Consider the following 14,041-nt stretch of genomic DNA (forward strand, 5'->3'; position numbering starts at 1 on the left):
AACAGCTGGTTAAAGAGATGAATGAAGACAGACAGGAAGACAGACAGGCAAGTAGGTTTCTGTACATTATTGTTTTGGAAGATTGGTGAAAAATTGTTATCCTTGGCAAAAAAAATAAAAATAAAAATAAAAATCTAAACTTTATGAGAAGAGAAGACAGCAGGGGAAAAAAAAAAAGAAAGGAAAAAAAGTAAAAAAAAGCTATACTGTATTTAGGGATTTCATTACATCCTTCATTAAAGATCAGAGTGAAAAAACAGGATTTTAATAATGAGGTAGAATTCAAAATAATTAGACAATTAGAATGAATGCCTCATTAAAATAATGAGGTCTGTGTGCTATATAACAATGCTTGTTTTTTTCCTTCTTCCAAAATGTGGAAGTTTTGGTCAAGATACTGAACTCCCCGAAATGCTGTCCTGCTGGGGGAGGGGGGTTCATCACAGCCCTGGCCCAGACAGCACGGCCCCAGCGAGCACGGCGAGCTCCCGGCACCGAGAGGGCCGCAGGATGTCCTTCAGAGCACATCAGCAAGAAGCATACCCCTCAACTCTCCTGAACGTCTTTTGGAAATAATGATGTGAATTTTGTCACTTTAAAATGATCTTTTGGGGGAAATAGCTGAGAGTAAAATGGGTGCTAGAATGACAGGAACATCCTGCCCTCCGGGCTCTTTCACAAAACAAAGGTATTTCAGTGCCATTTCAAACCACCAGAGACATATATTTGTTTGCATTCTCGTATCGCAAACACCTAATCAAAATGGTCTGAGGAGACAGGGAAAGCCATTACCAACCTGAGCCCAAATATGCCAGGTTTCAGCCTGAGAGAAATTTGTAGCCTGAAGTTATAAGCCACTGAAAATAGGTGTTTTTAATGGAAGTGCCATCTTAACCTTATCTGTAGTGGCACTACTGCTTTCCTATAATATCTCCTTTCCTAGCATCTGTGAAATTGTAATCTGTCCTATGGCTAGTAACTGAGGAGATGATGAAACCAAGGGATACGCTCTGAACTACCTTAATTTATCTGTACTAGGTTTTTACTGACACATAAAAAGGGAAGGTGAGCAGGGGGGTGAGGGGCTGATGTCAGACAGTTGAATGCCTCAGACATGCTTGGGAGACAGAAAAACAGGGCACTGGATGATTGTCTGCATCAGTCACCAGATTATTTTTTTATGCCTCAACATTTTTTTCTTTCTTTACAGCAAACATGGAACAAAATTGTTCAGGATATCCAAAGGCTGCATCTGTAGTATTTGCGTTTCAGCCTAGTGGGCCTAAAAGCAAGCCAGTGTAGGACCCTGTAGTCCTGCTAATGAAGATGTTATCTCTGGAAACTTTCTGCATTACTCAGCATTAATGCCATCCAGCTGCCAAACAGCGGTATGTGCTACACTGGTTCTTTGTAACGAATATAGCTCTTCCCTCACTGCCTCTAAGAGGTAGGCCTGATGAGAGAGACCTGTAATGCTATCTTAAAACCAAAACCAAGTCATAGTAAATATTTTTGTTGTGTGTTTATTTTTGTTTCCTGAATCGTTTGTTGCATTGCTTGACTTCTTTGTAAATTTGGCCAACTGTATCTCTACCCATACAAATTATGTTTAATGGCCCAACAAATGCACTTCTTTTTTGAGGCTGTTAGGTTTCTACCAATTAGCTTACAGTAATATTCAAGGATATAGGATTTGACTCCTTTGAAGTTTTCTTACAACATTAAACATTTTTTTTTGTTGTTTGAACTAGAGCACTTAAATATTGGGGTACAGGTGATGTGAGCCCTGAAATAAATCGGGATTTTAACCTTTGACAAGGAAAACTTTGCTGATTATTATTTGTTAGTAGTAGGAGTATCTCATCTCCTCACCTGGGATGAGGACCAAATAATGTCCTGTTATCAGTCTGCAAGGCTGTTCAGGAAAATCTGATGAAGCTTTGGATTTGATTCTCTAGGGGAGAAAGTAATTGGCACATATTTTTGTTATCCAAACCCACAAAGTTTGAACAGCTCAACTTAGCATATCCTTCTGTAGCCAATTTTTATGTATTTCATATGCATGACACAGAACTATTAGATCGAAGGGCCAGAAGAAGTCTCTTCTGGGCACTATGGCAATGCAGCATTTACCTAGCCCTCTGGCCTCATTCTCTCAGAAATTACCCTTGTTAATACTCTGTTTTACCTTGCATTATCTTCTGATTCTCTTACAGCTGCCTGAGTGCTCTCATTCTGGCTCATGCGATCCCATGCAGATACCCAAGTCATCAATGATTTCTCAGCACTCCACATTATTCAGACTTCTGCTAATTCTGGGAACTATTTGACTATAAGAGACTAAATTTGCCTGAGGGTGTATGGCTTGTTAGTGACCCTGGGGACAGGCAGTGTAGGCAGATTTGGAGAGGCGATTCGTTTGTGTGTGTGTGTGTGTCAATGCGTGTTCAGTACTTGGACTATGGAGCTCTCAGCATTTGTGAAAAGAGCAGTCATATTTCCTGTACATAGATAACATTTATAACCTTATTTTCAAATACAATATTTTCATATATTTTTGGAGAAATAAGAGTATAGAGGTTATGTAGAGTAATATAAAGTAGTAGGTATTTTGAAAAACAGGGGAAATCATAAAAGAGAGAAGGACATAGATATAAAATGTTTTCACCTTTAGGCCAAATCTATTTGTCAGGAGCATTCAACACTGAGGTTGCAATCCATTACTTTCACAAGAATGTGTTCAGACTCTTTTCTATATTGTATCTTGTAACAGCATTTGGCTAATTAACAACAGATTTTTTCATTGTCTTCTAAGTTTTCATTTTCTTCTAAGTAGTAAAATATAGTTTTTGAAACTGGCATTATAATTTCAGATGTCTTCCTGAAAAGAAAAAAAAAAAAGTGATTTCCATGTAAATAATGTTTAGATAAACAGGTCCCTTATCTGAAATGTTGTTTTGTTGTTGTTATTGTTGTGTTGTTATTTATTTATTTATTTATTAGTACTTGTTAGGACATTTTAGAGCTACTGCAATCCAAAACTGCCATAACTGTTTTCCTGTCCAGTTTTCTGACACTCTTGTTCTTTATCCAGATGTCCTTCATTACTAAGATAATTCTCTAAACATTTGCGACAGTGCCTGGAAATGCCACCTGAAATTGGAAGACAAGATCAAGTTTTGTGAAGAGATTTTTTTTATTATTATTATTAGTTTATAATGAACTGTACCCTCTTTGGCAAGAAACAAATGAATGCAAGACTTTTATCAGCTGTTTGCCTAGCATATGTTTGCATACCTAGCTTTCAGATTAGGGTCATGCTTCCAAATAGGCAGGTACAGAACTGCGACCAAACAAAAATGTGCTTCCAGGAAGCATTTCTAAACGCTCTTGCTGCCTTTAGCTACAGTGAACTTTAAAAGTACAATAAAATAAAATATTATCAGTACCAGTACTGTCTGAAATGGAGACTTTAATAGCACTAATTATGTGCACACAAACTGACAAAATATCCTGCTAAATGAACAAGTAGGTGTCCACCTCAGAGACTGAGCAGTTAATTATCTTCATCACAGATAGGGTAATTGCACAGATGTATCTGTGCATGGTTGAAGGAGTATGTTTCACACATAATAACTGGGCCTAAATCTCTTCCCTATTTGCTTTCAGAGATCTTGATACAGACTGTGGCAACATCTGGAAGCACTGGGTAAATCCTCTGATGTAGCCCCTCCTCTCGTCGCAGAAATATTTGAAAGAGTCAGGTTGTGTATTGCCTGTCAGAGTCTGTGTCTTGAGCTGCTAGTTAACAAGATGCCAGAGTTGGAGATATCTTTTAAAAGCAAAAACTTAACTAAGTTCACCTTAGTTGATTTCCATCTGAAACAAAAAAATAAAACCACCTGAGATTCAAACAAGACAATACAAAGAGCCATCAAAATGAAACTTTTTGCTCTCTTATGGATAGACACAAAAATGCCAAGATATTGAGTCTTGGTTTCTGATTGAATTTTGTAGCATTTGGTAAAATAAATCTAGTCTTTTAAAGTTAGAATACATATAGATATGCACACACACAAAATTATATGCAAATCAGACAGTTTTGCCTTAGTGAAGCTAGGTTAAAAACATTCTCTGGAAGCGTAAACCACAGGAACAGAAGCTGAAAAAAAAAAAAAAAAAGCATTCGTTGAAATTCATGCCTCCGGAGTTTATACATTTGTATAATGTGCGTTATGCTGTTTCAAACCGGTGAACTAAAGTCTTTACTTTGCAAAGATTATCCAGTGCCTCACCCTCTACACCCCAAACTTACAATCCTTAATTTCAAGTAAAATCCATCTGTTTCTGTCTAGTGGTTACTTTTTAATTACCCCTGAATGTCCTAATTGTGTTAAAATGTCTGGGGTTTCCAACTCCAGTTGTACTCTGAAAAATTGGTAGTTTGTGAGCTAGAACTAAAGTCAGAGCTTAGGTATTGATCTCAGAAGAAAATTACTGAGGATTGTGGGGGATTTTGCTCTGACAAGAAAGAATGACTTTTGAGGCCTCCAAAGATGCAAAATTCTTTCAGTGACATGCATTAGTGCTAATCAGTGTGTGTTGCCATGGTTCAGTAGAAGTCAGCACTGAACTTCGCAAAACTCTTTCAACCTTTCCTCTCTAACTGTATAAATGTGAAAGTAACAATAAATCTTGTTGACAATTACTTCCACATCTATTGGCAGTCAGTCAGCTGCAATGTGAGCAGCATTGTGCACAGTATGTGCAGCACAGCCAACACCCATTAACCATCTCCCTAGTTTCTCCTGTGACTTAGAGAACATGTTATTTTTCCCCAGTGAGTAGCCCTTTCAAATACTGAATTAGTAATATTAGCACCAAATACTACTAATTTGTCAAGGAGGCTGTGTTTTTCCAAAGTGTTCACAATGGGGTCTGATAACTGCTTTGCAGCTCAGCAGAGCAAAGATGAAAATTCAAAAACTTTCGTAAATCATTTGTATAAGACTTAAAGAAGTGGTGGGGTTTTTTGTTTGTATTGCTGTTGTTTGTTTGTTTGTTTTTTTGTTTTGCCACTAGAATGTTAAGTATATATGTAAAAAAAATGCAGAATTTCAGCCTCACTCAGCAAGAACTTAAATTTGTAGTAATATGGAAGCATATTCATAAGCATATACATAAGTGCTTTGAAGAACCAGAGCTAGAAACATTTTTAATAACATGAAATGCTTGCTGGCATTGTCAGGACCACCTCTATATTTTCATATTTTAGTGGCTAGCTTAAATAGTATTTATGAAGAAGTAAAACTCTGCTATAAATAACAAGTTTCTATTGTATATCATGCATTCATTGCTCGCATACAGTTTTCATTGACATCGGTATGAAATCTGTGCAAATAATTGCATAGCATACAAAGCTGAAAACCACAAATGGATCAGGGTCAATAGTTTTATTTTTCTAATCAGTTTTCTTATGCAATTCTTACAGGCAAGGGCACATACACACTTTTATGTGAAAGCATACATATAGAAATACATGAAAAAATACCTATATAAATAGATAGACCTGTATCTGATTTTCATAAATACATAGATATTTACCATCAGTAAAAGAATGACATTCAACAGACAGCAGAGATTTGCTGTGGACATCTGAGAAGTCAGATTCTTTCCTTTCATGACATTTTCTATTTTCAATTCATGTTCACTCTAATCCAGTATATAAATAGGGGCTGTTACAGCTAAAACTATTTATAGTTTTTCCCATTGCAAGATTGACAAGACGTCAGCATTATTCTGGGTGATTTAGTACACGGAAGGAAAGGTAACCACTTTGGTGGCTAGGGAAGATCTAAAGGAAGTCTTTGCCAGAATAATTTAAAAGTTGAAAGGAAGTTTGTGAATTCTGTGATTATCCAAGGAGTTTCGTCCACATCTGTACATCGCTATTTTTTAAAAAGAGAGAATTTAATCTAACTGAAGACTGGATGGCATTATAGGAATTTTGACTGCAGAGAGACCATATGTTACTGAGCAGCTTTGTTATCTTTCACTGCCTGGAAGGTTCCTCACTTCCAAGACTGGAAAGCTGGCTGCTGACACTGGCAAGGGTGGATAGTGTCTTCTGTGACTGCCAGTCATTTCACGACTGGACAAATGAATCAGTTCCAATTTCTAAAGAAGGCAGAGGTGTCCGTAGTCTCTCTTATCTGCAACTCAAATGTCTTTGCTAGGTTTTCTGATGAATCACATGTGGATTTTGATAAAATTTTAGGATAACTTTGTGTTGCTTTTCTGTGCTCTAAAGTTGTATTATAGGAAAACTGTAATGCATTAAAAAAATGCAGTAAAAAAATGCAGTAAAAAATATTTTTTGTTCCTGACATTCCTTTGTTCCAATGTTGAACTTAAAAAAAAAAAAAGGAATAATGTACTGGGAGTGAGGACTCGAGGACTCTCAGGTAGGTTCTGTTCCAGGATTTATCCCTGATTTACTTGACTCTGGGCCATTCACTGGCAAACGGTTTAGTTCTATATAAACTGGATCTCTAAATCCATTTTAGACAACTGGCCTGATTAACACCTTCCATTCTCAGACAGTTCCTCATGGATTTGGTAGTTATGAGAGAAGAATGTTACTCAGGGATTCTGGAAATAAAATACATTTTGTTACTCTCTTAAATGTCTTCTGAGGTGCTGAACACCTTGTTCCCAGTTTTGTCATTAACCTCCCCGGAGCTATTGAGTACACTGCAGAACTAATACAACGTTTACTTATACCAATTTGGCACGGTTAGCCAATACTTCTAAAACGCTGTAAGAAAACACGTGGAAAACTTCTACATAGAAGAAATATACTACTTTCAGAATATATTAGATACTACCTGTTTCTTTTATTTTACTTGAATTTGGATAAATACAGATAAAGGAATTATCCAGCACAAGCAGAGCTGAAGCAATGATACTGCTTGTAAAAACTGCTCCTGTGCAAGAATGTTATTGAAGTGAGTCTTCTATTTTATGCTCAGCAATTGCCCTGTGTTTTAATTCCCTCATAAGGATTGGAAGAAAAAAAAAAGGGGGGGGGGGGGAGGGATAAGAGTATATGCTGTAAATGTTATGTTCACATATATTTCCCCAACAAAGAAAAACTGTTAAACTGTTTAAAATGTTGATTTGTTTTAAACCTTTCAACAATTGGAGATTATTGAAATACTAAATTACTGGCACACAAGAGAACTAGATGATTGTTGTTCCACATCTACAACACAAACCAAATGATGGCTTGGAAAAACCCAACAGCAACAAATATTTTGAGTCTTAATTATCAGACTGAAAAGCCTGATGAACAAAAGAGAAACGGGGGGAATGGTGGGGGGGAATGTGTGGAATAGTGAACGGAACGACAAACCCGTTAAAAAAAAAGTAAAGCCTTTGTCAGGCTCAAAAAGAGAAACAGACTTAATTATTATTTTCTCTTCATTCCATTTTGGGAGCTTTATCTGAAACTATAACTTACAAAGAGCAATTATAAACAAATGGCACCCAGCATGAATACTTCTCTGAGGTTTGATCGTCTCATCCTTGGCTCTTACACCAGCACAATGATGTGTTGCCCATTGGAAATCAGCATGACTAGGAGGGTAGAAGACAAGCCGTGCAGTGATTTAAACCTATAGCTTCATTTATCTGCTCCATATGGAATTGTAACCTGGACAATAGTATCAATCCATTAAAATAAAGGGCTCATTTCAAAGGAACCTGGCTAGATTAGTTAAAGTATTCTGCAATTCATGGAGAACAGCAGAGAATATGGAAATAATTTCCTAGAATAATCCAGAGAATTGCTTTATGCTTCTGATATAGATCGCTGGGGAAATAATTTAAAAGCATTTTTAAATATCTTCCATTTTCTATTATGAGCCTTCGGATTTCCACAGTTTGAGAGAAGTGAGACATTGTGGCTTAGAAAACTAATTACAAAACATAAAAATGCTCAAGTCTAATGGAACAAATCAGACAGAAAAAAAGATTTCCATACAGAAAGATCAATGTTGGAATGGAAGCTACAGATTTTACGTAAGTGTCTTCCTCTCAACATCTTTGTTATACATTCTCTTTGTTCCTGTTAGCTTACTAATTAGCTGTGATTTTTTTTAATGCCCCTTACACTGGGTTAATTTTGTCTAACTCAACAGCAGGGGTTTGTGTAATAATAATTCACATAGCAATGTCAATGATTAAAATCCTTTCATTAACATGGTACCTTAAAGATAATGAATGTGAAGCTTTTAGCTAACCCAATCTCTAGGCTCAGAAAGGCAGTTTTTGCAGAAAATAATAATAATAAAAAAAAAATCCTTGTACAGATTAGCTTTTGCCAGCAGAACAAATGAGATCTTTGTTTGGGTGTATTACAAACACAAAGTCATACAAATCAAAGAGCATTTATTATGAATACAATGATGTAGCATGCTTCTTTTGACAAAAGAATTCTAATAATGTACTTGAAGAATGCAAAACAGGCATTCAGAAGTGCTAATTTTCTGGCATTTTTTGTAGACAGTACTGTCAAGTCACAGATAATCAACTGAGGGGTCAGAATGCCTTGAGCTGAATGTTGTCAGAGATGTGGTGGAAGGTGCTTTGGGCTGGATACGTCATTTCTCTTCAGCCTCCACAAGAATTTTAAACAGGTTCATCTGTCAGGATACAAGAAGTGTGGTTCAGTAATTAGGGACACAAGATGAAATACCATTTTGGAAAGTTTTAATAAGTGCTAGCACAACTGTTCTACTGAACCTGCTCTTTTCTAAAAAAATGCCTTTCTACCTACAGTCTAAGGGTTCATACATTTCACTTTTACTAAGGGCAAGAGATGTTTGCAGGATGAATTCATCCCCATACAAATAGTGTAACTAATATAGAAAGGTGTCAGCAACAGCAGCAAGGTAACAACACCAGTAACTCTCATTCAAATCACTCACAGCATTCTTCTCTTCACTTGCTGTGCTTCCATTCTCCATTCCAAGTCAAATGTCAGCTTTGAAAACTAATATATAGTATATCTGTATTTTCTACCATCCCATTTTAGTATATATCTCCTTTTTTTTTTTTTTGATGTCAAATGACATTTGTACAATAGCCAACTAATCTAAATAAATAAATCCTGGCTTTAATAATTTTCTTTAAAAATTAGGAGAATACTATTCTTGACACTGTCCTTCCTAGTTAAGACTATAGGTTTTTGTACATTTTTAAACTGTGCCTTTCCCAGTGCAATGGAAACTTCTATATCAAGTAAAGCAATCAAGCTACAAAGACTCAAACAAATCTGTGCTTTTATTTATGTAGATGCTGTCATTGAAGTCAGCTGTGTGCTTGCTAAGCCTTTACTGTTTTAAGGTTTTTAGCAATTGATCAACATGAACAGAATTCCTCAACAAACAAGCTCAGCTGACATTTTCAGAGGGGTGATATCTGAACGGGTCTTTTAGATTGTCTCTGCTGTGTCATTCACTCAAGTAAGTAATTCAAGAAGGAGGTCAGTGAATGGGTAGTTAGTGGAAACACTTACTGCAGCTGTAGCTTCTCTGTAATTTTCCTGTGGATAATTTCATATATTTTTGTCTTTAGTGCATTGCTGTTCCCATTGCTCTCATAAGCACAAATAATTGCTTCTATTTTTTTTAAGGAAAGAAAGCAGAAGATAGCCCCCTAAAAAGCTGAGTCACTAAGCTGGCTACTAAAATTAATATAAATATGACTAAGTAAAAGTTTCATCTCATAAAGGAATTAATACGAAAGCTGAAATAAATGCTCTTGTCTAAAAGACTGTCAGGACAAAGCTTCAGGATTTGATTTGTCAAGTTAGAATGCAAAATCTGGAAAATTCTTAACCTCATGGATGTAAAATGAAATGGACTGTATCTTGTTATTTCTCTTCATGTTTTGGTTTACGAGCAATAATAGTTTAGTAAATTTGGTTCAGCTATGCAAGAATTCTACACACTGTAATTTGCCTTAGAACTCTCCTGGAGGAGAAAAAAAAAAAAAGTGACAAAATAGAGCACAATGCTGGGACTTGCATAGTGGCATGGCATAATATTGACATCAGAGGAAAGTTACAGAAGACCGAAGGAATATGCATAGGCACTTGGGGTGGTGAAAAGAGAATATGGTGCATATAGCATTGACATACAGTTTTAATGCTGTTACACCTGGGTAGCTCTGGTAAATTTGAAAAATCCCTTTGTGTACTCACTTATAATCTAGAAGGAATCTAGACAGGTGACAAGTCCGTCTTTCCTCCTGCTTCATGTTCATGGTTGCTCTCAGTGTTCACCAGAATATAATTTGTCTCCTACTAAAACAATGTTGTTCAATTCCTTGGATTTTAATAGGAATAATCCGAGTTTTTCCTGAAGAAGTATGTACTGAGTTTATTATTATAATTATTCTCTTCCAGAAGTTTCGTGGACTTTTATTAATGTCGTTTAAAGGGAATTCATATTTATTCATATTAATATTAAAATCAATATTTATTAATATCATTCCAAAGGGAATTCATCAGCCCTGGTAACTGTCAAATCAGATTTCTGTTTTAGCAGACAATGAAGGGACTAACTCAAGACCCTCAGAAATTCTCCTGGGAATGTACCTTTAAAATTCAATTTGTATCGTAACTCTGCACTATAGAAGTAATATTTTCTAATTGAATATTGAATTAATATTTTCAGTTCATATGTTCTTAAATTTAGTATTTTTGAACCTCTTGAGTAGTTAGGGAAAAAGAAGTGCTTGACAGACTCCATGCTCCTTTTCCATGAATGTCCTTTCAACTCTTTTGTACTTCACTAACTTCCTCTTCCTCTTTTCCCTTCTGACATGTAATGCTTCCCTGACTCTTCCTGTAATATCTATTCCCATCAATAAAAACTACTTCCCAGCAATAAACTTTTAAAAGACTTGGCCCAAATGGGTCAACACTGTGACCTCAGTCTCTCTGTCCTGGATGAGCTGTGTTCAACTGAGACAAGAATCTATCTTCAGTAAAGAGTACTAATAAAAGAACCAGACCAGTTCTTCCTATATATATATTTCTATATGTTGATAGACATTTCAACTTCCACAGCAGGTGGAATGGTATACGTAATAAAAGAGAGAGAAAATAAAGTTAAATTGAATATATACAATTGCATGGTGTGATGTAGATAGAGGTAGATGAAGGAGATATTTTTCTCTTAAAAAATACCTTGAAGAAACTTTGCTTATTCCTGCATTAATGGCGACCACCCTTCCATTACTAAAACATGTAGAAACATATTATTATTTTTTTTATTGGGTATCTTACTGGCCTGATTGCAAAAGGAAAAATAGTGAAATCAGTAAATAAAAATATCTGTGGAGATGGCAATTATTGTTAGTAATTTTCTTTGAAATGTCTGCTTCCAAGTGTAGTGGCCTTATGTCTCATTGTGTTGTTTCTAAGAGGCCCAACTGCCATAGCATTGTCCTTATTGTCTGGGCTGGGATTTAATTTTGGCACATCACTTGCAACCAAGGCAACCCTGGCATTGCAGTTTGTCACACTTTTTATGAGCTCTATCTCACTGAGTGCATTCTCCCCGGCCTGCAGCCATAGCCTACTAGTCTGGAACAAAACTCTTGCAAGTAATAAGAAAAGTAAAATCATACCAGGGAAAATTAATGGTCACCTCTATACATCAGTCCTTTGTAAAGACTATGACCTCAGCAAAGTTGAGCCAGTGTTCATGCTGCTACTTTTGCCTGGGGCTGTGCAAGATTTCCCACCTCTATAAATTTGGTCTAGGGGAAACATATTTATGCAGCCAACAAGCAGTAGATGTGTAGGTCAGGATTTGGCCTCATAGGTCTGAAGAATAACAGTATGTTCTTAGCCTGTAGCTGATGTGTTCTGCCAACTACAGTTTGTATCCTGTCCCTGTGGTAGACCTTTCAATTGGTGAATCTCTTTGACCTCTTTTGCTATGTTATGATGGTTGTGGCGCATCTTCTGATCTAGATGTACCGTAAGCCCAAAGACAGATCATTGTCCCATTCTGATAGGCTTTGAAACAGCTAAAGACAAATGCTGAGAGGGAAAAGAAGAGAGATTTATCATGTAGTGTTTGGCAGAGCAAGAGAAAAACTTTTCTTGACTTGCTAGACAAAAGGTTGTAAGGCCATCTGCTTTGTGGAACAGAAACACCAGACAGATCTTAGATTATCTATTCTGAAATGTAACTCTTTGAAATATTTGAAATAACTCTTTTCTGTCTCCACTAGGAAAAACAGTTGCATAGGAAAATGAGGTCAGGTTCTAAGACAGAAAACCACCACTCTTCAAGTAAGAAAACTTTCAAAATGTTTTGGAAGGATTGTTTGGTTTCTGTGGTTTTACCTTTAAAAGAAAATATCACATGTATGCAATTCCTCTTAAAAAAAAAATCTAATGCGAATGCTAAAAATCACATTACAATTGCTTGAAAATGGCAAAATGGCATTGTCTTGTTTGTTTTGAACATTCTGATTTTGTGTTTGTGACTTATCTGTACTTTAGATATTGCTTTATTGTCCAATGTTCAGAAAATCTCCATGTGGTAAAGGAATTGGAGGCAGAGTTTGGAGGCAAAAGTTAATAAACAGTCAATACAACCTGTTCTCCTTTCCTTACTGTTCCTGAAATAATGAACTACTTAAGGTGTATCTGAGTACTACAGCATGGTTTAAATCATCGAAACATGCTCCTCTCTTCATCAGGTGATGATTTTATGACTTAGTCTTGGACTGAAAACTAAACAGGAGTCCATAATTAACTGATCATTGCAGAATTAGATGACATTAAAGGGAATTTATTTTAATAAGCTGTACTACTTGCCCAAATGAAAGGCTTAGTGCTCTGAAGGACTTCCTGAAAAAAACAGGGAATAAGCTCTGTGCAACCAATATCTCTTCTCTTAATATAAGTTATTGATGTAATTATCTATAGTTAAATAACAACAGGAATGTAACAGAGCCAAATATGTTTTCAAAAACACGAAATAATGATAATTGCTGCATATCCCTTTATCAGAACAGGGAAAAAAAATAGAGAGAGAGAAGGGAAGACATAAATAAGCTATAGAAAATAACTTCGATTTTAAAGAAAGAGAGTATAGGAACACTGAGTAGAACTTTTCAGGTTTAAAAGCTTACTTCAATGTGGAAGTCATTATTGGCTGTTACTAACACTAGAAATTCACCTGCTAATCTGAAACAGCCTTGTTAACAGAAGATCAGTGGGCAAAGATTTTAGCCTGCAGTGTCTTTAGAATTCACTGCCATTACCATTCCTTCACCCACCCTCCACCCTCCTCCCCACAATTCATGTCTGTCTTGATTTCACATGGGTAGTACAATTTTTGAAGTTCATTTATGCTAGTTTTAATTTGGCTAAGTGGGTCTCCACAGAATGATATGGACAACACGCATCTAGCTATTTCACCACTTTCAGCTTCTTGTGGCCCCTTCTTGTGGCCCCATATCGTGATGAACCCTAAGTTAACCCAAGTCTTTTCCACAAAACCTTCTAGAAATCTAATCCACCATAACTCAGAAAGCACTTTATGAGAAAGAACAAATACCAAGGCAGTAAGTTATGCTACTTGAACTCAGTATTACATTGATTACTCATACTGACACGCGTGAGTACAAAATGGGCACATGCATTTTTGCAAGTGAGATGGAATAAGGCATAAGAAAGATATAAACAGGATATGATCTGCTTTTACCACACATCCTGCTAGTAACTGCCTTATTGGTTCTACTTCTCTCAGTAATTTTCAACATCAGTAGGCCAAATTCAGTAGTAATGTTTCAAATATATCCTGATAAATGAGCCTATGATAAATTTTAGGGACTCACCTGGAAGTTAAAAATTATACCAACAGCTCTTTCTAAGCATATTTAGATACGTTTCTGAATTTATTGTTATTTGTGTTCAAGTCAATACAGATCACAGTAGATAATTTTACTG

At 36.1% G+C, this 14,041-nt stretch overlaps 1 long non-coding RNA gene across 3 annotated transcripts in view; it reads left to right on the top strand.

Moving 5' to 3' along the window:
• Window positions 1–14,041, top strand: part of LOC310903335 — a 581,276-nt gene that overhangs the window by 544,346 nt on the left and 22,889 nt on the right. For 2 of the 3 annotated variants that reach the window (XR_014587463.1, XR_014587464.1), the window contains one exon: window positions 1,211–6,967. This is a non-coding gene — a long non-coding RNA (uncharacterized lncRNA). Of the gene's footprint in view, window positions 1–1,210; window positions 6,968–12,312; window positions 12,374–14,041 lie in introns of those variants that run through there. The other variant, XR_014587462.1, reaches the window with a different exon arrangement.

This window comes from Anser anser (genome assembly GCF_964211835.1).
Source record: "Anser anser genome assembly, chromosome: 8".
Lineage (NCBI taxonomy): Eukaryota > Metazoa > Chordata > Aves > Anseriformes > Anatidae > Anser > Anser anser.